This window comes from Microtus pennsylvanicus, chromosome 5 (assembly GCF_037038515.1).
Source record: "Microtus pennsylvanicus isolate mMicPen1 chromosome 5, mMicPen1.hap1, whole genome shotgun sequence".
In the NCBI taxonomy this organism is placed as follows: domain Eukaryota; kingdom Metazoa; phylum Chordata; class Mammalia; order Rodentia; family Cricetidae; genus Microtus; species Microtus pennsylvanicus.
Window position 1 is genome coordinate 77,004,171 of NC_134583.1, and position 25,855 is coordinate 77,030,025.

The window sequence follows — 25,855 nt, forward strand, 5'->3', positions numbered from 1 at the left end:
GTTGTGACTGTGCAGGCAGGAGGCAGGCGGGCATGTTGGAACTTCCAGGTCACTTTCCGCTTGGTCAGAGGGAAGAGCCTCTGGTTCCATGCCAGCACCACGCCAGCCAGGACTATACATTCTGGTTTAAGTTGGGGCTTTGACACGACTTGTCTTCTCGATCCCCGCTTCCACAGTTTCAAAGAGTTAACAGATGTGTCCACTGATCAAAGCCACTTATTAGCATCGAGCTCCTGCGTCTCGATGGGCTTAGTCACTCAATCCTGTGTCCAGAAATGAGGCACGGGAATTATGCCGGGGGTCATCTAACAAAGAGAATGAACCTTCTCTCCGCGCCGGTACTGTGGTTCCTCTTTCCATGCCAGCTGGCAAGAGAGGCCTCCAGTGCAGGATGGCCCCAGCATTCGACAGCCCACAGACTCTCATATCTCCCTTAGAGATCAGGACCCAAAACACATCTCCCACCTGTCTGAATTCAAGAATGAGGTGAAAGGTATGGCTGGCGATGGCACAGGCTACCCACTTGAGTGGTAGGGGAGGCCACTCAAGATCTCATGAATCCTGATAGCTAGTTTCCTTAAAGATCTGGATAGGCTTGGCATCCTGCTGATCTTGTCCCTAAGTCAGAGCAAGCTAGGAGGAGTCTTAGGCTATTAGCACTGGAGCAGCCTATGCAGACATGGCCAACACCATGCAGAATAGAGGAGAGGGCACTGGGCAACTTTGTGGGGAGTAACTGGAGATTACCCCACTTTTCTGATAGAGGGAGGAACAGGGAGAGTGAGAAGGCTTGATTTTCAAAACCACCAGGAACTCTAGCTCTAGGGGAGCTGGTGCCCCCTCCTGGCCTCTAAGGGTAACTGCATACATGTAAATACAAACACACACACACACACACACACACACACACACACACACTAAAATCTTAAAACCTAAATAATAAATGTTCTAAAAGGAGTTTCAGTCACATCCTCAAGACCTGCATACTCTCAAGGTTCATGGATCCCAAAAAGCACCCCAGAGTTGCCCATGATGGCTTGGCTGATGGTCTAAACACTGAACCTGGGTTGGAGAACTGGGCCGCACCCATGGCTTCCTATGATTTCATTAGCAACATCTGCAGTGTGATGTTTCAAGCACCTACATGGAAACCTAGTTTCCAATGATGCTACAATATTCAATTATTTCCTAAGGGATCTCAAGGATAGCTGCAGCAAACACCACCTACCTTTGCTGAGTGCCAAAGGAACATAGTCCACTTATGAAGCTACTCATCCCTTCTTGCCTCATTTAGCATTCTGTGCATGTTTAGCCTAGCCGTGCACGCACACATTTAAAAAGTTATCTTAGCTCACCTTGAACGAAATGGACTTGACCTCTATTTATAAAACGTGCTTGAGTGTGAAAGAGGGAACCTTCTTTCCGAGTTCAGCAAGCCATCTGCCTCTGGCTTGTTCCTGTGTTAGAGGTCAGCCCTGGGATGAGTCTCATTTCTCTTGGAAAGCTCACGGTGTGGACACCTTGTTGCCAGGAATCAGTGTGATTGACTTTTCATTTCAGAGGGATGTCAAGGCTCGTGTTATTCCCAGTGTGGACACCGAGTGGTGAATGATGTCTAATTATTTGGAAAGGAGTAGGCTTCTTGAGGGATGTGCAGTGTGGGGAACTTCTGTTGCCTGGCAACATGTAACTTTACCGGTGTGTCATCAAAGACATTTTAAAGGGCTAGAGACACACACTGAGACAATTGTATGTTAGGAGGAGAACTTGAAGCTGCCCTGTTAGAACCATTGCTTCCACAGTTGAATATACACACTGATGAGCAGTTGCAGGTGGGGCTGGGTGTAAAGCACATGCCCAGACATAGATGTGTGCGCGCACACACGTGCACAAATGCCTCTGCATGAACTTGCATGGAAGCCAAGTGTGAACCTTGAGGGGTCCTCCTCTATTGCTCTCTACCGTATCTGTTTTTGAGGCAGGGTCTCTCACTGAACGTGGAACTCACTATTTCAGCCCGACTGACTGACTCTTCGGGGACCCCCAGGATCTGTGTGTCTCCACCCTCCCAGCACTAGAGTTACAGGGAAGCCCAACATCTGGTCTTTCTCCATGGGTGCTGGGATTCAAACTCAGGCTCCCCTGCTTGCACAGAAAGTAATGCACTCACTGAGCCATCTCTCCAGCCTCACCAGATTCCTTTTTCCCTGCAACACTTCTCAGTCTAAGGTCTGCTTCTAAGCATGTATGCCTATCGCTCCCTTTTGCTCTGTCTGAACCATTACAATAGGGGATGGTGTCCATAAACTCCCAACTCTTTAGCCCCCCACCTAACTGTTCACTTCCTTTCTCCATCTCCTTCCCTGTCGGCAACTACACTCATGAAAACATTTCTATCAAGAAGGAAGGAGGCTGGCTGTATGCTCAGATGCAGGGCTGGTGTGTCCAGGCTGCTGTGGATTACTGTAAATGTCACAACCCTCATTTCTTTTTGAAGTGGGTGTTGTAAGAAGTGTGTCCATTTACCACGGCAGCCTGCATCTGAGATTCTCCACAGCATTCTTTCCTATGTGGAGAATGCTTTCTTTGTGTCACTAAAACAACAAAACTTCTCAGTCTGCAGTCGTGCCATGGGAGGGGATTCTGGAAGGGGATGCGAGGGACACAAAACAAAAATGAGAGAGAGAGAGAGAGAGAGAGAGAGAGAGAGAGAGAGAGAGAGAGAGAGAGAGAGAGGCAGAGAAGAGGGAGTGAGAGAAAAGATTCCACAACTAAATGAATCAAACTTATATTAACTTAATTTTTTAAATCAAACTTAGATTTAATGTTTTCCTTGCTCCATAATTATAGACTTTTTATCCAAATGGCAGCCCCTAATATCCAAGCCCCAGGGTATTTCTCCCTTTTTAATAATACCCTCCTGTTGGAGTGAAAGCTGGCTACTTCCCTGAGCATCCTGATTGGCAGGAGGAATAAAGGGAAGCTCTCAGTGGCCACTCTCAGGGCAGCTTCCCCTGTCCTCTGAGGCTGCAGAACTGAAGTCAGCACTCTGCTCAGAAGCTGAATCCTTGGGCTAGCCCCTCAGAGGATCAGCATCCTTGAGTTCAAATCCAGTTCAGCCTGGGAGTTCTTCACCTCTCAGAAAGCCAGGACACGGAAGGCTGAAAAATGAGATAACCGTCACATTTCCAAAGGTAGAGTTCTCAGATACCGACTAAGTACAGTGTGTGTGTGTGTGTGTGTGTGTGTGTGTGTGTGTGTGTGTGTGCGTGTGTGTGTGTTGGTGTGCAATGGGGACACAAGGCTTATTCACTGAGGAGTATGTGATGCTTAGTTTTAAATAATAACTTGTCACATCCTAAAAATTATTTGAGAAGAGAGCCTCAGTGAAGGGATGGCCTAGATTAAACTGGCCTCTGGTCATGTCTGTGGGGACCGCCTCGATTCTTAATTGTCCCAAGAAGACCCAGCCCATTGTGTGCAGCACCATTCCCTAGGCTGAGTCCTGAACTGTATGAAAGGAGAAAAAGCTATTTGAGCAAAAGCGCCAGGCAGGCAGCATGGGTGGGTTTGTTCTCTGCTCTTGACTGTGGGTGCAGTGTGACTAGCTGCCTGAGTTTCTGCCTTCTCTTGCCCTCGGGATGGGACCGTAGTCTGGAAGTGTCAGCCTAGTAAGCCTTTTCCTCCTCGAAGATGCTCTTGGTCAGGGTGTTTGATGGTGAGAACAGGAATGAAGCTAGAACTTGAGTGGATATGGAAGATCTTGCAACAAGAAAACACGTTGCTCCCCCTTCCGACTTCATTTCTTCTGCTGTTTACAAACTATTTCTCACAGCATCCGTGGTGATACACATGTTCTCCCTTACTGTGTAATACAGGGACTAAGTGGACGAACTATAAGATGCTACCTGCTTTCCTAAGTCCCACTGCATCTATCACGTTTATGCCAGCATGCACACACACGGTCCTCTGCGCTGCCCTTCCACCCTGTGGGATGGAGCTGAGAGTCCGCTTAATGATGTTGTACATGACGAGGTGTTTGTTTTTGGAAAAGCCGGTACCATGTGAAGCAAATGGCTTGATTTAAGTGTGCGGCTTGACTGTGATTCAGAACTGAACGCACAGCAGCAATACTGCAGCAATCACTATGGCAACCAGTGGAAATAATGGCCCCCTTCGGGAATGAAAGAGATCTCAGATGCCCCTCGAAATCAGTGGTATGGCTGTTTGCAGTAGAGGTGGTTGTCAGTGATTGCTTCATACTTTTCTTTATGGACAGAAAACATATGGGCAAGAGAATTTTCAGACAAATAAATGGATTTACAGATAACTCATGTGATAATCTAAGCCACGGAGGAAAGCAAGACAGCAATTCCAGCAGCTGATGAGCAAGTGCCCAGGGCATTCCATCCGCAAGGATGTCCCCCGGCTGTTAGAAGCCACACAGAATGGCCCTGGATGACCTTTGTTGGCCTATGTGGCCATTAGAGACTTTGCACATTTTCTTATTGGAGGCAGAAATGCTAGCGAGCTGAACGAAACAGAGCACATAAATATGCAATGCCTCCTTGGCACGGTGGAAAACACTCAAGGCTCAGTACTTCAGATTCTCAGGAAAAAATTAAAATGAGTGCCTGGATTACTCGTAAGATCATTCTTACGAGTAATATAAAATGTACGATTCTGCAGCCGGCATCTCTCCTGGAAGGATGCACTGGGGTGCAGAGGCATCCTTGTTCCTCCTACATGGCCTGAAGCTTTGTTAGAGCTCTCGGTCCACATCTGGGGTGTGTCTGCGCTGCTGTCCTGAGACTCGGAAGCACAGTCTCTCCATGAAGTAGCGTGTCCCTGGGGCTTTGATGATATCTGAGTTTCCTTGCAGAATCTGAAATAAAGACCCCCCTCTGACGAATGCTCCACTCCATCCCAGGGTACGGAGGGCTTCCTCAGACAAGGCGGTGGCGGCAGGAGCGCCAGGCTTCCAGGTAATAGGATGGGAAGTAAAACCAAGCACTCGTTTCCCCTTTTATTTTAGTGTTTGCTGTGGGAGAGGTAAGAGATGACTTTGATATGAGAAGTTATCTCTCTAAGGTCACGTCATGCCTGAAATAGAAGTGTTTTCTAAGCTGAGGGGAGTGGGGGCTGTTCGTCAACGGATGGGGAGCTTTGGTTTTGGCAAGGTGCCTCAGCACTTCACCATTTATTACACGCTAAAGCATCTGTTAAAGGGTAATCCTGATTTAAATGTATGTGTTACGATAAAAAGAAAAAAAAGTCTCTGAACCACATTTAAGGAAAAACACTACCCCCGTGCTTCTGGGAGACGCCTGGCCTCATGTCTTCCTCAGTTCGTGTTGCAGCTCAGTGAGCTTGGCTCGGGGAGCATCCTTTGAAAGTGAACTGTGAACACAGACTTTCACTCTGAATCAAACCCCAAGGCGGAGCCCATGACAGAGGCCTCTCATTGTGCTTTCTCAGTTCCTGTGGGCTGAGAATCCAATCGGCCTGGGATGGGGGGGCCCTCTCACCTTCCACTCCTCTCTAAGCTTGGTGGTCAGAAGTCTTCTAACCACCACTTGGTGCTGCCCACTAGAGTGGTCCTGTGTTTTATTTTATTCCATAATATTTTTTCTGATTAAAACTTCTTAGGGTGGGGCAGATCTGCTGGATAGATGGCTCAGTGGTTAAGAGCGTTGGCTTTCCTTCCAGAGGACCTGAGTTCAATTCCCAGCTTCCACATGGCAACTCACAACTGTCTGTAGCTCCCGTTCCAGGGGATCTGGCACCCTCACACAGACAAATAGGCCGGCAAAACACCAATGCACATGAAATAAAATAAATTTTTAAAAAATTCTTTTAGAAACTTTTTATAAATCAGTTTGATGCTATGAATGATGGATTTATTTTGAAGCATTTATTTCAATAAATGCTCTCCTGTAAATGTTCCTGCTGGTTTTTTGCCACGATTTCACTTCAAGACAGGGTCTTATGTATCTCTTATGGTTTTACTATGTAGACCAAGCTGACCTGTCTTATAGGGCTCAAGGAATGTGTCATCACACCCAGCCCTGATTTGTGGTGATGGTACAAGTGCCAGCAGCCAACAACCCCCAAGGTAAATGATCACAGGAACACCTGCAAAAATAATATAGTGCCTTGTGCATTCAGAGCCTGCTTGGGGGCATTCACACTGTAGACCAGCAGTCCCCAGTGCTGATTGCCTGCTGTTTTCATGGATGGGCAAAGGGATGCCCAGGAAGCCCCTTCCACCATTGTTCTACATTGTGAGACATATGTGTCTTCTTTAATTTGCTCTCTAATGTTGGCACTCAGGAACTCAGAAACGTCTCAGCAGTTCTAGTTCATGTGTGTGCCTTGCTCGAGCTGCCATTTGTAAAACGCCACCTTTGTGTAGTTGTTGGGCGCTGACTTACTGTGCAGATAAGGCATGCCCGTTGGCATCTTTCTGTTTCTATAGATTGTTCTCTAGCATGTCAGCAATTTCTCTTGGACTCGATACTTAAGAACCATATGTCCATGAAGCTAAGAGGAGGGGGTTAACGTTTTGAGCCAGCATCTTTGGATTAAGATCAAAATGTTAACGGTGGTTTAGGAACCATCCAACAGGAAGCAGACTGAGCCATGGCTTGGAATTTCCACACTGGAAGAGGAGGGGGATTTCTTGTTTGTTTTTGTTTTTGTTGGTTTGTTTTTTTCTCTAGCTGAACTCTTTATTTTCTTCCTCTCCTTAAAAATAAGTACACAGCTTATGGCTTAAGACTATATCCCTTTGACTGAACAGCGTATATTCTCCTGGAACTGTGCTTGCAAAACGCTCAGACTGTTTTTAAGTGGCTAATGCCGCTGCTGTGTGGGTAAGCACAGACACTGGCTTACCTGGGAAGTATTTCTGGTGTTTATGAGATCAGCCTTGCTGCTGAGAATAAACACCGGGTTTCATTTTACATCGTAGTTCCTCTAAATCAGTTTATCCGTGAGCCCCAGTCTTTGCCCTATAAAGCAGAGAAAGCCCTGCAAGCTCTTGGCTCTCCACCCAAACACTTAGCTGCTCCCGTGGTGCACTGTGAGACTTCTGTAGAACTCATGGAGGTCGCTGTCCAGAAATACAGAGCCAGCCATGTTCAGAAGCTGTTCAGGATCCGCAACTTCCCTGGGAGCAGTGGATCAGGGGAGGGTCCCTGAGCATCGGAGCCACCACATGGCATATCTGTGGTGGGATCTGTAGCTCACTTTAGCGTGTGCCTTACTGTATTTCATGTTTGCAAAGGCTGGGAGGACAACACGATGAGACAGGACTTGCATTACCTTCTTGTTGACTTGGGGTCTGTCGCAACTGCTCTGTATTAAAGAGAAGTCTCAGTGTGCGTGCACACATGTTAGGAGCATAGAGCTGGGTGTACAGATGTGCGTGTGTGTGTGCATGTGTGCGTGGTTGTGTGTGCGTGTGTGTGTGTGCGTGCGTGTGCGTGTGCATGTGTGCGTGCGTGTGTGTGCATGCGTGTGTGTGCATGTGTGCGTGCGTGTGTGTGCGTGCGTGTGTGTGCATGTGTGCGTGCGTGTGTGTGCGTGCGTGTGTGTGCATGTGTGTGTGTGCGTGTGTGTGCGTGCGTGTGTGTGCGTGCACACATGTTAGGAGCATAGAGCTGGGTGTACAGATGTGCGTGTGTGTGTGTGTGCGTGCGTGTGTGTGCATGTGTGCATGCGTGTGTGTGCATGTGTGCGTGCGTGTGTGTGCATGTGTGCGTGCGTGTGTGTGCAGTGTGTGTGCATGCGTGTGTGTGCATGCGTGTGTGTGTGCGTGCGTGTGTGTGCGGTGTGTGTGCATGTGTGTGTGTGCGTGCGTGTGCGTGTGTGTGTGTGTGTGTTGTGAGCAGATCAGACACAGAAAATGGTGAGAGAGTGTCATGTGGATATTGGAAAGACTTAAGAGAAATGCTGACTTTTGAAACTTGATTCCAGAGGCTGGCTTGGTCACTTAGTGTGCTGAAGAAGAGCTCACAGAAAACAAAAACGTGAGCACTGGTAGAACGCCAGAGTTTTCTTTACATGATATTCTATCCCAGGGTAGAGGAGGGAGTATTCGGGATGTTTCTTCAGTTTTGATAGCCACTGAATCCTTCCGCTCCACTGTCGGGCTCTCAGCACTGCTGCCTGAACCTGGGATGCCTCCTACCCCTGCACTGCAGACAGGCTCCACAGCCTGGGGGCTGGCTCACCTGCTCAGGGCTGGGCCTTGAGGAAATGCCCTCTCTATAGATCCTGTGCTCTCAGTCCTGACGCTCTAAACCTCCTGAGGATGCTGAAGTGTTCTGGGGACAATAACCGGAGAGGGGTTCTCTGATTAGAGAGAGCAGCCACACGTCAGTGAGCAGACATGAGGAAGCTCCACGATGCTTTGTGGTGAGCGTTTGTAAACACTGCCAAGGGCTCTGAGGGTCCCAGCTTCTCCTTTCTGTCCTCCATAAGTAAACTCATTCTGTCATTTTTTGCAGAAGGGGCAATGGCAGTGTTCCTCTCATCTGCTCTCTGCAGGCTGGAGGGCAGCCCCGCCTCAGCTGCTGCATCCAGCAGAGCCTGGCTGCTGTAAGCCTAGCTGTGCTCAGGGAGAAACTCCAGCCCTTGGCAGCCACATGCTCACCAGAATGCCTCCAAAATCCACAGTGCATGGGTCCCGGATTGGAAGAGCCAAGCTGTCATGGCACAATTTGCAGCTAAGCCTGGGTTGTTCCCAAGTGCTCAGTTTTGATCAGCCTCTCAGGGCTACGAGGGAGATGAGGACATCAAGTCCATCTGGGGTAAATGGGGGAGGAAGCTTCCAGGAAGTTTGCGTTATAAAGGTGGTCATTCATTCAACGACTCCCTTAGGTAAGACAGTGTTCTGCAGGAGGAAGTTGGTAGTGAGCATTGCTTTCCAGTCCCGGGGTCTTAGCAATTGCAAACAGGTGGGAATCAGGCACCACCAAGCAAAGAACTGTGCACGCAGGGAGCTCAAGCACCCACACTTGCTCATCCCTTGCCCCTGTTCAAGTACTCTGTGCAGCAAAGGGAGCCATGCTCTAGTAGCTGAGTCAGTGGATGAGCATGGATGGATGAATGGAGCTACATCAGCTCTCTCTGCAGCATGGGGGCATCCTGGGTCTCACATAGCATGGTTTATCTCTGTACATTAATTTGTATAGATTTTTCTCTATACATGCATGCATATACATGCACATACACACACACACACATACACACTCAAGTATGGTAAAGCAGAGTGTCTCAGCTTGTCACTTTTTGCTGAGAGATAGAGAGAACTTGACCTCTGTCAGGTATCCCTTTACCTCCCTGTTACCCCTTGCATGGCACTCAGCAGGACATTGACTGTGAAGAGCCCCGTTGTGCCTAGCTGTGAGAGTGTTTGTAGTCTCCTAATGTTACTGGATGGCAGTCACCTTTTATTTAAGGGAAATAATGTTAAGTATTTTTTTCCCTAATGTACTGTAAGCATGAACACTAGGGCTGAGAAGATTAATCAAATGGTAAAAATGCTCACTGTGAAAGCACAAGGATCTGGGTTCAAATCCACAGCACCTCTATAAAAGTGGGATGCATATGTAATTGTGGGGTTGGGGAGGAGGAAGCAAGTGGATCCCTGGAGCTCAATGGACAGCCAGTCTAGGTGAATCAATGGGCTCCGTGTTCTGTAAGAAGGTGTGAAACAATTGGGGAAGACACTCGATGAACTCTGTTTTCCGCACACCTGTGCACACAAATGCACATGCCCATAGACCTGAACATATGCACACTACATGAACACATACATATATCAACACACACACAGTTTGAGTGCTGAACGTTCTGGAAGTATTTTCAGGATTCTTGTTTCTAAATCTCTACTGTGCTCCACCTCTCCTGAGAGTAGTGTGAGCTGAACAAGAGGAAAGGGTCTGGAGAGTGGCTCAGTGCTTATGAGCACCGGCTGCTCTTGCAGAGTACCAGGGTTCTCTTCCTGGCACCAGCATGGTGACTCATAAATACCTGTAACTCCAGTTCTAGAGAATCTGATGTCCTTTTCTGGCTTCCGTGGGCATTGCGCTCATATGCACGTCCCCACACATAGACACACATCCATATATACACATAATGAAAATAAATACCTAAAGAAGAAGAAAAGTCAATATGCTCATCATATTAGCAGAAAGATTTTTTAAAAATACTTTAAACTATTTGTATGTGTGTGTATGTAACGGTGTGTACACATGTATGCAGTTTCCTCAGGAGACCAGAAAAGGCATTAGATCCCCTGGAGTCAGGGTTACAAGTGGTTGTGAACCACCCAGTGTGGGTGCTGGGAACTGAACTCTGGTCCTCTGCGAGAATGGTACACACTCTCAGCCACTGAGCCACGGCTTTAGCTCTCTTAGCGGGCAGTTTTAAAGGTCAGTCTAGAGGTAAGTTTGAAGGCAGTTAGTTTTTAAGTGCTCAGAAACAAAAGCACGCTGTCTTCCACCCATTTGTGTTGGTTCACATGCAGACACAGGGCTCTGGATTGCTGCCAGAATTTTAAAATTATAGCTACAGAAATGATCCCAACTTAATTAGTATTGATGTTGCCGGGTAACTTCTAATAATGAGTGCAATTTGCAATACATGCTCACCGTGTAATTTAACACAATGGGGCCCTCGGAATGTAGAACTCGTATTGAATCAAGATGCAGGATTAATATAGACAAGAACAAAGTCTAGGTCCTAAGCCTTTGTACGGATGGGATGGGGGAGGCGCTCTGGGGGTGCCCTGAGGATTCTGTAGGTATCACTCTCCCCAACAGCCAATCATACCCTGCGGTGTTTTCCTAGTCCCTGGAGAGGAAGCAGTGTCACCCACTCTCCTGGTAAGGGTCTCAATACTTATGTGCCTCAGTTTCCTAGCTGAAAACTGGAGATGGTAAGAATCTAATCTCTACCTGTTGTGGGTATTCAGGTGGTGGTGTCAGACATGTAGAAAGTAGCACACAGCACGCAACAGATGTGGCTAATTATCATAAGTATTAGCATCCTTGCTATTTTTGGGTGCTGAGCTAAGGAGGGTCACTCATCCCAAAACAGGGTTCGTGTTTTTATTAGGTAGCTTTTCGTTGCTGTGAGGAAAAAACCCAAGGCAGGCTACTTTATAAAGTAAAGAGGTTTATTTTGATTGATAGTTCTGGAAACAAACTATCTGAACACTGTGGTGTATTTGGAGATGCCGTCCCCAGCCCTGGCCCCAGACTGTATCACATCATGGTGGGGGCACCTGCATGGTGCTTTTTATGGGCTGTCTCTCCCCCTGTGCCACTCTTATCCCTGCTGTGACCAGATGCTTGACAATAAACAAGGATTTATTTTAGATCCTGGTTTGAGGGTAGCATCCATCATGGCAGGAATGGCATCATGGGCCAGCTATCAACCTGGTTCTCCTATCAACCAATTCTTTCTTCTACACATTCCCCCTGCTTAAAGCTCAACATCATCCCAGAACAGTGCCAGAAGCTGGGGACCCAGTAGTGTTCAAACCTGTGGGGAAATTTAGCATCCAATCCACAGCATCCCTGTACCTCTGTAACTGTTAGGATTGGGTTGAAAACATCTCGCCCTGATCTGATCTGTCCAAACCCACCTTAGAGTACTGCAGTTAATATGTCTACACTTTTGAAATTATTAGCTTCCCACTTTGGGGTCTAAAGTCCTACGTGAGTTCTGCGAACAAATCCTGTTCACCAGGGCAACATTGATACCCGTGGTGGTTTGAAAGAGCATGCATCCCATACATAAGACTCTGGCATTTGAGCACTTGGTCCTTAGCTGGTGGCTCTGTTTGGGGAGCATTAGATGCTGGAGGAAATATGTCACTGGGGATGGCCTTTGAAACTCAAATCCTCCCACTACTTTGAGTTTGCTCTCCCAGCGCTGAGGACATGAGTTCTCAGCTTCCTTCTCTGGATGACTTGTCTGCTGCTCATTGCCATGCCTCCCCACCACGAGGCTCTACGCCTTCTGGAGACATCAGCCCAGATAAACTCTTTCTTCTGTAGGTGGCCTTGGTCATGATGTCCTACCATAGCTACAGAAAGTAGCTGATACAATCCTGGCATTGAGTTGTCTTTATTGTGATAAACTGAGCCATGCTGAAGTGTATACGCCGTTTGTGTTTGTTCGTGCAGGGTGCTTATGTGTCCATCCCTTTTGCCCATCTCTAACATTTCTGCATCAATCCAAGAGGAAGTACCATCCCCGTGAAACACCCCTCCTCCTGGTTCTTGGCAACCACCTTGTACACCTACTGATTTACACATTCTGGTTATTTTATGTAAATGAAGTCATACAATATGTGACCTTTCGGGTCTCATCCCTTTTCTTTTGCAATATGTTTTGTAGCTCAGCTTGGCGGCAGGGTGTATCAATCCATTCTGTCCAGACTGGAGACTGTACCAATCTGTGGGTACACCTCATTCTGTTTCTCCTCTCATCCTCGGGTGGGCACACGGCTTGTTTCTCCTTTAATGGCTATCGTAAGAGGTACAGCTATGAATATTTATGGACACCTGTTTTCAATTCTTTATGGGCACCTATACACCTAAGGGTGGATTGTATGTAATTCCATATTCAAAATTTGCAAAGCCACTAAGCCATCTCTTCGACTCATGCTGCTCTTGCAAAGGTTCTCAGTTTGGTCCCAGCCCCCACATTGATGACCCCGAATGGCCATGTCTAGAGGCTCACAGCTATTGCAACTCCAATTCCAGGAGACCTGATAATCTCTTCTGTCCCCCACAGGTACCTGCACTTTCGTATACATAGTCACATACAGATACAAAGTGAACAAGAGAACAAACCTGTTTTTAAACTATGAAAGAAGGGACACTTCTTGCTACCACTGGATTGCTGGCTCCTAGCAGTCTTTGGCTTTCCTGGGTTATGGCAGCATTTCTCCTTCGCTGCCTCGGCCTCTACTTTGTGTCTCCTTTTCTTCTACACAGACAGGTCAATGGACCTGGCTCTAGCCCAGCTCATCTTGGCCTCATCTTAACTGCTCACAATTACAGAAATACTGTGTCCAAATATGGCCACCGAGTGGCGCTCCAGGAAGACATGAACTTAGGAGACTCTATTAAGTACCTTACTCTCTGGCTGCCCTCGTCCTTGAAGGCCTTAAGCCTCCCCCTCCTCTGGGGGCTTGCAAGACCAGCTTCTGTCTCCAGTCTACAGTTCTCGCCTCCATCTATGTCCCTGGGGGCATTTTACAGATAGGGAGAGCGGGAGACTTCCGGAGGCAAGGCTAAGTCTGAGCATTAAGAATTTTATGCTTATTTAACTTCTGGTCCCTCTCAGATACTTGGCTAGCTTAGAAAATCACTGCTTAATTGAAGACTATCTCCTTCAGCCTGATGTAAATATGATTCAGGAGTTTTGTGGCATTTACAGGTTCATCAATTGATGTCTATAATGTCTAATGAAAAATGAAAAAGTAAGCAATATTTGGGCCATGCTAAAGGGAGGCTACATTGTAAATCTTATTCGCTTTTCATCCATGTTAGCGTGTGAATGCGCAGGCGCAGTCATGCCATGGCACGCGTGTAGAGGTCAGACATCAACTTTCAGGAGCCAGCGTTCTCCTTCCACCCCATGAAGGAGGACCTACCCAGGGAACACCCAATTAGTCAGCCTTGGCTGTAAGCGTCTTTACGGCACGAATCATCTCACCAGCCCCAAAGCTCTGTTCTTGTGGAAACTGAGGACATGGAGCTGGACTGTGTCAGAGTGTGGGACTTGTGTCCTTTCTCCTTGATATCTCCCCGAGGAAGTTCTGGGTTCAGAAGAGGTTCAGCATAAGCATATCTGCATAGCAGGCAGAATAGAGACAGCTCATACAAGGACCATTGAGGGGCCCTTCCTGAGCCCCAGGACCATGTATGTCAAGTCCAAGGAATGTCTGGCTCTCACTAGAAAAGAGAATTTCTGTCTTGCTGCTGCCACGGGGGCCTCTCTGCTCCTCCTGGCTCCTGTGCAGATGAAATTGGAAAGAGGCTGTGCTCGTAGAGGCTTGAGTGACAGCTCCTGAGTCTCCTTACCCTCCCAGGTTCCACTCTGCTTTGACATTAACAGTGCTGAACACAGTGGAGGAAGCTCTGACGACCAGTGCAGCCTGGTTCTGCTTTGCTTATTGCTCTCCTTTTCTATCAGGTTGTGACATTTCCTGCCACCGAGGTCTCTTCCCCTTTTAACAGCTCTTAAAGGACACAATATTCTTGACTCTCTGTTGGTAAACATTTGAGTCCACAGGGCTCTGTGTTTATAAAAACACTGGTTGGGGGGGAAGAAAACTCAACTTGGCCCTTTGTGGGGGGGGGCAGTAAAGGCTATTTCACTCACTCACTGAACAAATATTTATTAAGAACCGCTTTTAAGGATGCCGGGCCTCTCCCAGGTAGAACAGGATAAATGAAGCCTTGCATGCGGATGTTTAGAGTCCCAGCCCCACAAATGCTAACACTGGCTTCTGCCAAAAGAAGCAAAGGGTATTTTTTTTCTCATGTGGATTGGGGGAGTCAGTAAATATTTTTCTGTGATTTTTTTTGGAATTTACAAAATGTGTATCCGTTTGTCCTGAAATGAGAGGTCTGTCTGTTTAGATGAGCCCCACACTCATCCTGATGAAATGTTACAAAGTTCAGGAGCAAAAGCACACCCAGGATTAATGAACCCCAACCGTAGACACGTGGGTGTCTATGTTCTGAGTGCCGGAAAGATTGCGTGAGTTTGAGCTCAGGCTCTGTGGGGGTCAGTGTACTAATTGGGTGTCAGTGGGCTAGATGCCTGACCTCTCTGCTTTGTAGTGCCCTGTAAAATAGGCACCATGGAAGCCTTGTACTGTCCAGAGGGGTGGAAGAGGCCAAGGAACTAGATTCTAGTCTTGTCACGGTGGGAACTAGGTGTTCTCTGCAGGTATTGCCAGATCAAGCCTTCCCAGACTGGGACTGCTTAGGAACTCAGAGGAAGAGGTTCAGCAACAATGTAGTGCCTTCTGAGTCCTTTCTCTGTGCTCGGATGGAAGCGCCTGTTCTCACTCTATGTCCTGGGTGTTCCAGGAGTTTGTGTCCTTGGAACTAAAAGCAGAGGCCCTCCCCAGATGCCCTGCTCAGCACCAGAATATACAAAAAGAAACAGAAGTAAAATGGATTATGTTGCCTGCACCTTGCTCACCTCTGAGCTGAATTCAAAGTGATTTGTTTACATCCTAGAAAGGTCCATCATCAACAGCAGGGGGCTGCATCTCAGTTCATTCCTAAGAGTTAGTGAAAGAGTTGGGGAGTAGTGGATGCTCTGTGTAGCTGGCCTTGATCCCATGACCATTTTCTCAGTACTCAGAATACTGCTGCAGAAGGTCCCCATGTGACCAGGCAGTACTAAGGGCTTCCCTCAGCTTTCCAACATCCCTGGAGACATGAGAGTTTCTGCTCTGCTGGGTTTATGCACCCAGAAAGAAGCAAAACTAGTCCAAGACCCACTCGGCTTGTGGATGGGAGCAGGTGTCTTAATTTTTGAGATCCAGGCATTTCCAGTGGGCATACGGCAAAAACAGCAGTCATGGTTAGAAGATGCTGGAGGGGGGGGGGCTCAACCATTTAGTTCTTTAAACTTAGGATTCCTCAATTTCTTAATCTTCTAAATATGATTGTTGGAAAAGCAAGGGTTATTTACTTTGGCTGTGGTTTCCATGTAAAGATAACAGAATTTCCCTCCCATTTCTGCGTGGCAATTACCCATCCACTGTGGTACATAGTCTGGGGGACATGTGACTGGCTCCTGAAACCCTTTGGTGAAAGGGAAAGGGGAGGGCCATACCCAGCCAGAGCCATGAGCCAACAGTCCAATGCAAACAAGAAATGGCCACTCTGTTTATGGCGTAAGCCACAATACTGAGGCATTCATTTCTTCACTTAGTCCTCAAATGTGAGGTCCCCTGTGGGCTGCGAACATGGCTCGTCTTTCCCAGTCCCTTCAGCTACTCTCATTTTCTCTGCACCACTGGCCTAACTCACTCATAGCCTCAGTGTTCCACTACACAGAGTCCCCAATTTGCATGATTTGCCCAAGCTGCTCTTGCACTTGGAAAATGGAAGCGCCAAGGGACTTAGAAACCAGGCTCCTGCCACATGCCTGGCTCTACAGAGAAGGCTTGGCTGGGAGCTAACCCTTTTCCTTGGCTAGGAAATAACAAGGCTGCCCACTCAGTGAGGAATAGACACCATTACACATCCGGAGAGAGGCTATGCAACCGACAATTTTTCTCCCAGGGGCTATCCTTGTGGGTGTGCGAAATAGCCAATAGCAGACCCATTAAGCAGCTGGCAGGTGAGAGCAGGTGTCCCCAGGGGCACCGCCACCTCATGTTTAGCGCCTCCTGGATATGTGTATGTATGCGCTGTGAGTTATAGTCTCCAGAATAATTGATTTTAATATGTATGGGAGAATCAATACTGTGGGAAGAAAGCCAATGCCCTCTGCTATTGGATGGGTAATTTCCTCCTAGCTCCCTTCAGCCAAGGAACTTTTTCACTGGGGTGTTAAATTTCTTGACTGAGGGAGGAATGAGAGACCCACGGATGGTGGAATTGAATTGAAAGTGAGGAGACGGGGTGAGGGTGCCTGCTAGGCAGAATTCAGACCTGCCCTAAAAGGTTACTTCCTAATTAATCGCTTCAACCGTGTGTGAATGGAGAGAGGAGATTTGAGAAGGTTACCACAGCATTGCTGAGGTCATTACCTGGGTAGTGATGGGACCAGAAACCACATTTACAAAGTGTAAATCTGTAGAGATGCTGGCCAGAGGATGACCTTTGGGGACACAGGGAGTTAGTTTAAAAAGCTGTGGACTCTGATCTGACAGCAGGGGGCTGGTGTGGCTAGCTGGTTCTAGGACTTCCCCATGGCGCCATCTGCTGGTCGTCTTTGAAATTTGACCTCCAGTTAAGCAGAAATGGCTCCCGAATTTTGCATCTAGTTTGAGGTTTCTGATTTCAGAGTTCAAAGCAGAGCCCATAAAACGTTAACCAATAGCACTTTAATCACATAAACTCCCTTCTTGAACATATGTCAGCTTCCTCTTCAACACTCAGCACTTTGCCATTGTGTGTCTGCCCCACTGGGCTGTGAGCATCTTGGAGTTCCCTCGCATCCTCTTGTTGGAACCCAGGTTCAGGGTGTGCTCAGCTGTGGCTGCTCCAGCTGAGGTGGAACAGAGGTGGTGCCAGGAGCACTTGTGTAGGTAGGCAGAGGTCACTGTCCTCTTGATGGCTCAGAGCAGATCGTGAAGAGGGCTCCCCTGAGTTCCCCACGCACCCTAAAGCTGGCACAGGGTCTCAGATCACAGAGCCTCAGATTAAGGAAGATAGAGTCTCTGAGAGACAGGCAACTAGCCAAGTGACAGATATTGAACCCAGGTAAACGTCTCCCTGTCCTCAGTGCACTTCCAGGCTGGTTTCAAGCCACTAAAATGCTCAAGACGGCTCTTGTATCAAATGTCTCTGAGCTCAGCACCTCCATAGGCAATAACATAACTTCTGCCTTCCCTTGGCTTATAAGATCCAGACCATCACCTGCCTGAAAATAATAATAATGATAATAATAATAAATCTCCAATATTGTTGTCCACCCCGGCTTAGCAGCAAATAAAAAATCAAGACCATCATTCTGTCCCCCAAGGCAGGACTGGTGAGGGCCCCAGGTCTTAGGAAGGCTTTCTCCCGGCAGTCAAGTGTTACATCTGACCCTCTGCTCAGCTCAAGAGCCATGCAGGCAAGTCTCCAGCTTGCCAGCCTTGGAAGAGCAGCGCTTCATGCTCCTGTGAGTGCAGTGAGGTTGAGGATACAAGCTTAGTCACCCCGGCTTCTGCAGCACGCATTCTATTTAGGTGGGCAGTCGGAGGTGAGGCAGGAATACCTGGCACCCACTGAAATTTTCCATGGGAGAGTGACCCCCCCCCCAGTTAAGTATGTCCCCAGACATACTTAAGGGAGCATATTTGTCTAGCCTTGCCAGTTAAACCAGACCCCGTTCCATGATGTGGGAAACACCTGTTGAACCAATGAACAAACAAATCTGGACAAATAAAAAAAAATAATCTCTATTACTATCTCGTGGTCACACTAAAATCAGCATTTCTTTAAAAATGCATGAGCTCCGTGGTGTTTCCCAGTGTGAGAACAAGCCAGTTTATGAAATGGGTGTGCATTTACTATTAAAGAGGAGAGTGTCTACTTATTAATATTCCCAAAGGGTGGCTCTTGGGTTCGCTGCCACGCTGCCGTTCTAATTTTCTGTAATTATATGGGGCTGGCTGTAGTTTGCCAGCAGAGCGTCGATAAAGTGAAATGTAACCCTGGAACTAGCACGCTCACACAACCCCCAACCACTAACACACTCACACCACCCCAACCCCACTCTCTCTTTTTTGAGTGTGCAGCCTTACCGTTGTCTGGGCCCAGGGAGGCTGAGAGGATGTCCTCCCTGCAGCCCTAATCACAGAGACCAGAAGAAGGGCAGAGCTGTCCTGTGACATTCAATTTGTTCAAAGAGCAGGGAGGGTTCCTCTTAGGGGACCTGTTGTGATGATCGAAAAACGGAGAGAGAATTCGGTTTGTATTTCTTTGGTTTCGGTTTTTTTTATGGTGATGGAGATTCAACCTGGGGGCTCACACATGTTGGGCAAGCGATCTACTCCTGAGCTACATGCCCAGCCCAGGAATACCTTTGAGTACCTTTGGGGAGCACTTAGGAGCCAGGGCCTGAAAGGAGCTTGCCCGAAGTTAGCATTAGAGCCATCTAGGAGCAAGAAGTAGATCCTCTGTAGACACTGAATCTGCTGGCAGCTTCATCTAGGGGTTCCGAACTCCAGAACTATCTAATGGGAGGTGTTCTGCTCTAGTAACCTGCACTGTAGGAGGGGTGGTGGGGGGTCTTTGGACACAGTCAGTGCCATTAAATAGTTGAATGAATGAATGAATGAGTGAGTGAATGAATGAACAAATACATGGGTGCATGAGTGAATGAAGCTACCACAAACTGACATGAATTGGACTAGAATGTGACCCTGACTCTTCCATTCTCTGATATGTGTCTTGGGCCAAATAAGTTGTGGTCTTTCTGGGTTTCGTCCTCAGCACAAGAAAAGACCACGGGAGCACAAGGCTCCCCTATGCACTGTGCACCAGGCAGGAAGGTGGTGCCTTGGCGATGTTTCAGTACTAGAAACAGGTGGGGGACAGCGTTGTGAGGAAGGGCGTGGGCTCCTTCGGAGGCTGGCATGGGCCAGACAGGTGAAGGATCGGGAGGAAAGCCCCAAGCACAGACTCAGAGTGGCTGAGATGCAGAGGGCAGGCGGTTGCTGAGGCAGAGGTCCAGAGAAGATGCTGGACAGCAAGGAGGGAGGACTGCCCGCACCGGCCTCTCCCAGCATCCTCTCTGGGCTGAACTCCTGAGCATGAGGAGATGAATACCTTTGTTTTTCTTTTCAGCACACTTGCTTTTCAGAGCAAATTTAACCCCATCCCTCCTGATACTCAAATGTATCGTCTCTAATCACTTGTCCCTATGAGCAAAGCTACCGGAAACACCGAGGTTCCAGCTCTCTGTGAACAAGTGTATTTCTGCATTTAAAGTGGTAACATATATGTACAGAGTCACTGTAAGAGGCTCTTACCTAAGTTTTTAAGATTTTACATTAATTTGGAATATTTAAATGCATGTCCAGTCACAAAGAGCCTAGCGGCCTAGCCTTCTTTGAGGAGCTCAGGTGTGGCCTGCCTCACAGTATAACTCAAAGTGATCCAACCTTACCCTGTTTCTTGCCATATCACCCGCATCTGCCTCTACTTACAGCCGAGGGCTGCTGCTCCACAGGTGGACTTGCAGGCTGGGCTTAAACGGCTCTCCAAAGGCAGGGGGCACATGGCATTCCCTGGCATCCTCACTGGGACTCCCACAGGACATTGGCAAAGGGAGTTAGGGAAAAGAAAAGCCTAATTTTCATTTCCTGACTTTAAGCAACATCATTTCGTGATTTCAAGTGAGGCGCCTCGTTTTCAGACCCTCACCGTGCCAAGTTGTGGGAGAATTTTAATTCAGTTTGGTCTTCCTTAATTTGCTGCGAATGCACGCTTTTTAATCTTCTTTTATTAAAACCAAATCCACCCTCTTCACTCGGGTCTCTTGTGTAAATATCTAATTAGGGCAGATGCGTGGCCCGGTCCAACGCGAGTGTGTCACCGTCCCTCAAGAAAGGACTGACTTCAAAGAACTGCCCCTGCCACATGAGCAATGTTAATTGAGCCAAACAGCGTGCATGAATTATTTATAACTGCTCCTATGGTTATTTGGTGAGAAAAATCTGGTCCCAAGTTGCAGCTAAGAAAAGCAATGTCCCTGCATTATAACTCAGAGAAACATTTAGACCCTCTCTGGCACACCCAGTTGTGTGAGCACTGAACGTGCACAGCTTCCTTGGTGCCTGAGATGTGAGGGCTGAACCTACCTAAGCCCTGGAGCTAATCTGTGCAGCCTCTTTCCAACCCAGCCTGAGAGCTCCTGGGTAAGGATGTAGATATATTATAGATAGGATTGAGGGCTGGAGTCCCACCTTGCATCTCCACCCCCACCTCCCATTGCTGGAGCCTCACCTTGCACCCCCTGCCACACACACACCTCCCATTACATGGACCAGCTGGGAAGGAGAAACCAGGCCCTTTCTCTGCTGCTGAGATGACCAATCTTAGTGCATATAGTCAGTGGTCAGTCCCCTACAGGCATGAGTTTACCTTCCATTTACTCGGATGAGCATCACTCCTATGTCCTACACCCTTTCTCAACAAAGGAGGCATGGGAAACATGTGGCAAGCCCCACTAAAGGTTTGCCACAGCACACCCTTGATGCAAGGTGGAATCGCAGTAATCAATTCATATCCACGGCATTTAGATAGCATCCTTTCTGCCTATCCCCTCTGCCCCTTGAAGATGCAGAGAGCTCTTTCCCTGCCTTGGAACTAGGGCCCCGGGATGCTAAGCTATGAATGAAAATGCATCATAGTACAGAAGCTGCAAGCGGGAGTCTGCTGACTAGAAGGGACCTGGACACTGGCTTTGGTTTCTTTGGTTTTGAGACAGAGTTTTCTATAACTCAAACTGACTTGGAACCCAGAATGTGTTATGTAACCAAGGGTGGCCTTGCATTTCTGACCCTCTTGTTTATGGCGTGCACATGGTCTCACTCCATCTTGTCTCATGCTTATACCCAAGGTCGTATGAATGCTGAGCTACATGCCTAGTTTTTTACCACGTTCTAAAAGCACCCCTCTTTTAAAGATGGTATTGCACAATTAGGGTAAAAATGCCTGGACCTCAAGCCTAGGGTGTGATGGATTTGAACAACAGTATGTCTGTCTCTCTTAGCTCCCAAACCCCCATCAAGAGGAGGCACTGACTGTTTCCCTGGGCATTTTGATGGGTTACTAATTACAATGTCACAGGGAGAGAATGCTCTTCTCTTCACCTCTGGAATATAGTTCCTTCTTATGCTTTCTAGAACTTTCTACTCCCAGTGGCTGCGGAGGGCACAGGCTAGCCCATTGAGCCCTATATTAGGGTACAGACCTAAATTCTCCAGCCTGTTTTCTCTTGGCCTCAACTAAGAGGGAATCACCTTGCTGCTTCCAGGGGCTGCTGGGTTCCTTATGTGTGCCTTCTTCCCACAGAGCCTTGCAGCAGGCAGGTAGATCAACGGTATCTGTGCAGCAGCTTCTAGCTGTAAACCATATCCCTGTCATCTTGCAGATCTGTGTCACCTGCCTCTTAAATCTCCTGTCTTGTGGTCCAATTAGAACAGGGCTCATTGTCCCAAGCAGAACCCATATTCTGTGGCTCTGGTCATGCCGATAGTTCTTGCTACTGCTGGAAGTTGAGCAGCGTTGTCTGAGACCTCTGCTGACTGCCATGCCCTAGGGCAGTGGGTCTGACAGCCTGGGCAGGAGGTAGCGGGTGGTAAGATATATACCATTTTGCCTGTAATTAGAGGCCCTTGCTGTTTTTTAGGAAGACCTAAAACTGCCCTATGGTGATAGGAGAGGGGGGGGGAGAAAGAAATGAAGGAAGGAAAGGGACGGGAGAGATGCTCTGAGGTTAAGAGTTCTGACCCCTGCTGTCTTGCAGAGGACCCAGTTTGGTCCCCAGCACCCCTATTGGGTAGCCCACAGCCTCCTATAACTGCACCTCCAGGAGATCAGACATCCTCTTCTGGCCTCCACACACACATTTAGTTGTTGGCCACTGGCAGAGTGGGGTGCCCAGGTGATTGGCATATTTGCTGAGGCAATTATCCCGGGGTTGTAGAAGCTGATTTCAGCATAGAGAACATTAGTCTATCAAAATACTTTGGCGTCTCCCCTGGAAGCAGTAATGGAAGTGTTGGTTTATTTATGGGTCTTGATCGAAGGGCATCACCGGCTGATTTATAGCCCAGATAAAGTCAAATAAAAGTCACGAGGGGAGGAAGTGGTCTCTCGCTGACTCTACCTCGGAAAGTGTCTGTCTCTCGCCCCAGAGGGCTCCCAAAACACCGCCTACAGTGCACAGCTGTCTCTTCCCAAAACCCCAGGTGCAGCTGGTCTGTGAGGGGCACTTCACGCACAGGACAGGGGAAATGCAGTAGGGCTGGGGCTACCCACAGGCTTAGCGAAAATAGGGGAACTGCCTTCCATGCCTTCTTGCCCCCAAAGTAGAAACCCATAGTCCTGCTGAGTGTTCTTGGGGCTCTGACATAATGCAAGTTCAGAGAAGATGTTGTCAGCCGTGTCCTTACTCCAGTGGCCTGAAGGAAGAGTGCAGATTCATCTTGTCCCTCCAAATGCAGTGGGTCCCCAGCTACAGACACCTGCTCCCTCATCTCCTGACAGCACCCCTGCCATTTTACGCGGTGCTGTTGGGACTCAGCCTCTCTTTCCCCTCCAGCCACCAGACCATGAGGGGCTCTCACAGAAATGTACATTCAAATGCAGAGAAGAGTCGACAAGGGAGGCCAGACAGCAGGAGACAGATGGACAGATGGACAGGTGGATGGAGAGCTGTCGTCAATGATCGAGTCAGGGCGATCTGCCGTGTGGAGGGCTGATAGGGAGAGCAGGGTATCCGTGGTGGCTGATGAGGGGGCGGGGATGGGGGATGGGTGGCAAGTGAGATGCCTAAGCAGATAAGAGATAGCGGAGTGACCAAGGGGCTGGGGATTGGAGTGGATTAGAGCAAGGGCACCATCACTGAATGACCACACCTCGTGTGGTAGTAACTTCACAGGTAGTAACACCTGGACACGCTCATTACCCCGAAGCTACAGTAGTGGTGAGCGTGGGCATGGTGGCGGCATGAAACATCCCCTAAGCACTCAGGAAAATCAGTGTCCGGCTCATGGGCTATGTGTGGGCAGTGACTGCGTCATCAGGGCTCCAACCTCATCAGTTGATCAATCCACTGATAGGTTCAAGATCTGGTGGTGTTTGGGGTGAGGCTCCCCCTAAGGTGTTTTCCTCAGGGGTTCTGTCACAGTCGTGGCAAGCTGACATGCACGGAACATAATCAGAGTTCCTTTCCCAGTGGGCGAGCCTCACCGTTCAGATTTCCTTTGTAGGAACTGGCGACGCCTTCCTCTAGAGCCATGGGCTTTTGTGATGGAGAAAGGGACAGAGACAGAGGGCACTGAGAGTCCTTGCTGTGCCTGGGATTTATTCATTTTAAAATCTGTGGATATTGAACTTACTTTCCTTGCCTTTCAGTCCTCCCCCCCCCCATAATCGCTAATATCCACTCACTAATGAAAATTTGGCTTAAGTAAGATCAAAAGGTTATTCCAACCAATTACCTGCTTCTGTTTACATGGGAAAGAAGAGTTTTCACTGTGACTCCATTCCCTGGTCTTATGCAGCCCCCGTTCATTGTAATTCTATGTGACCCTCACTTGCCGGTTCTATGTGATCCCCATTCACGCTTCTATGTGTCCCCCATCCCTTAGTTTGATGTTCTCTTCATGCAGTCACCACGTGTAGATTTTCAGAGTCTTCCTGTCTTCTCAGGTTGGAAAGTTTGGTTTCTGGCTCCATGTACCCCCATGTGGCCCCATGGAGAGAGATGCTGTTAGCTTCCTGGTCTCTAACCCAGTGCCTGACTTGACCAGACCCTTGCTGCTTGTTGATGAGATGAGTCCGAATATGGTTTCACAATCTGTGAAAATGTGCTCCTGCGTGGGAGCCTGTGATTTCCATGATCTGGCCTTGTGGCTTTGATGAAACAGACTGAATTCCGACAGAAGAGGCTCTTCACTTCTTACTCATCTTCAAGAGGGCTCGGTGAATAATTGGAATTATGCAAATTAGCACGCACCACATAGGGACTGGAAATTGTTCCCTAACAGACCCGCCGACAGGCTCAAAGGCTTGCAGGTTCTTTCCAAAAAGCCGAGTCAAATGTTACTTATCTGCATCCATCTCTCTTCCTCCCTACTTCCCTCTCTCCTCTCCTCCTCCTTCTCTATCTCTATTTATCTGTCCCCCCTCCTACCTCCTTCCCTCCCTGTCTCTTCTGCCTTCCTTCCTAGGGGTCAGCACCTGATTGTCACCCCACTGTGCACCTTCACACGCCCAGGTTGACACCTGCCTCCACCAGGCCAGCTCTGACCTGTTCAGATAGCCAGTTCCTGGAGGATATCTGTCAGGTGACCAACAGCCAGGGTCACCCACCCCCAAGCCTTTCTCCCTCTTCCCTCGTTCCTACCTGATTTCTTTTTCTTTTGCTTTTTTTCTCAACGTGAGGACCCCTTTGGCAACCTCATTTTAAAGATGTTTCTGTGTTTGCATTTAGACATTCAATTACCTTTGCTCAAAAGCAATTAAGTTCCGCCCTTCACCCACTGAGCTGAGGACTCCCTGTGAACATCTTTTTTTTTTTTAATAAGCGAAGCCCTCTTCAAAGGGGCAGGGTCACATGGCTACACCTGAAACATGCTGTGTCTGCAGATTTTAATGAATGGTTTTTTTTAAGAAAATAATTGTTTAAATCTCTCATCACTGTAAGTATATTCACACCTAAGTGTTAGGAAAGGTCTGGGTTTTGTTTCTTTTACCATGGAAAAGTATTATTTTATCTGAGTTTTTGTCTTTTCCTGGAACATTAAAAAGCAATTATCTTGTTGTGTGAGTCACCTTGTCCTGATTTTATAGAAGACAGGCATTAGAAGCAGATACTTGGGGCTGGAGAGCTGTCTTGGCGGCGAAGAGCATTTGCAGGGAACCGAAGTTCGGTTCCCAGCACTCACATGGACTTGAGGGAAAGGGATCAGAATAGATGGTAACTCCCGTTCCAGGGGAGCTGACCTCTCGCATGGCTTCCCAAGTCACTGTCCTCACATGTATTAAACACACGGACAACCAAGCTCTCGGAGCTATGATCTGGTGGCTGGATAAGGGGTAGTAAAGGCAGAAAGGGCCAAGGCCAGCAACTCTGCTGTGTTCCGAAAGAGCGACATAAGTTACCAGCCACCATTCCACAGCACCAGCTCCTTCCTCCCAGATCTGAACTTCCTACACTGAACTGCTGCTCACGGGTGCAAGGTGCCCAGCCTTGGCTGACCGGCACCCATGGGTGTACGTCCTCTGTGCTGCAGGTGAGAAAGAAACACCTGTCCATGGTCAGTCAAGTGTTTGTAGCCCTCCTACTTGAAGCTAAGGACTTTCTGCTGTGGCGATTCGTCACAGACCAGATTTAGTCTGCTCCCAGACCC

At 48.1% G+C, this 25,855-nt stretch overlaps 1 protein-coding gene across 2 annotated transcripts in view; it reads left to right on the plus strand.

Moving 5' to 3' along the window:
* Positions 1-25,855, plus strand: part of Ptpre (protein tyrosine phosphatase receptor type E) — a 146,670-nt gene that overhangs the window by 73,451 nt on the left and 47,364 nt on the right. The window contains exon 1 of one of the 2 annotated variants that reach the window (XM_075972583.1): positions 3,176-3,194. The exons of the other annotated variant lie outside the window; for it this stretch is intronic. The gene's annotated coding sequence lies outside the window, so the exon portion shown is untranslated. Of the gene's footprint in view, positions 1-3,175; positions 3,195-25,855 lie in introns of those variants that run through there. 2 annotated transcript variants of the gene reach the window in all.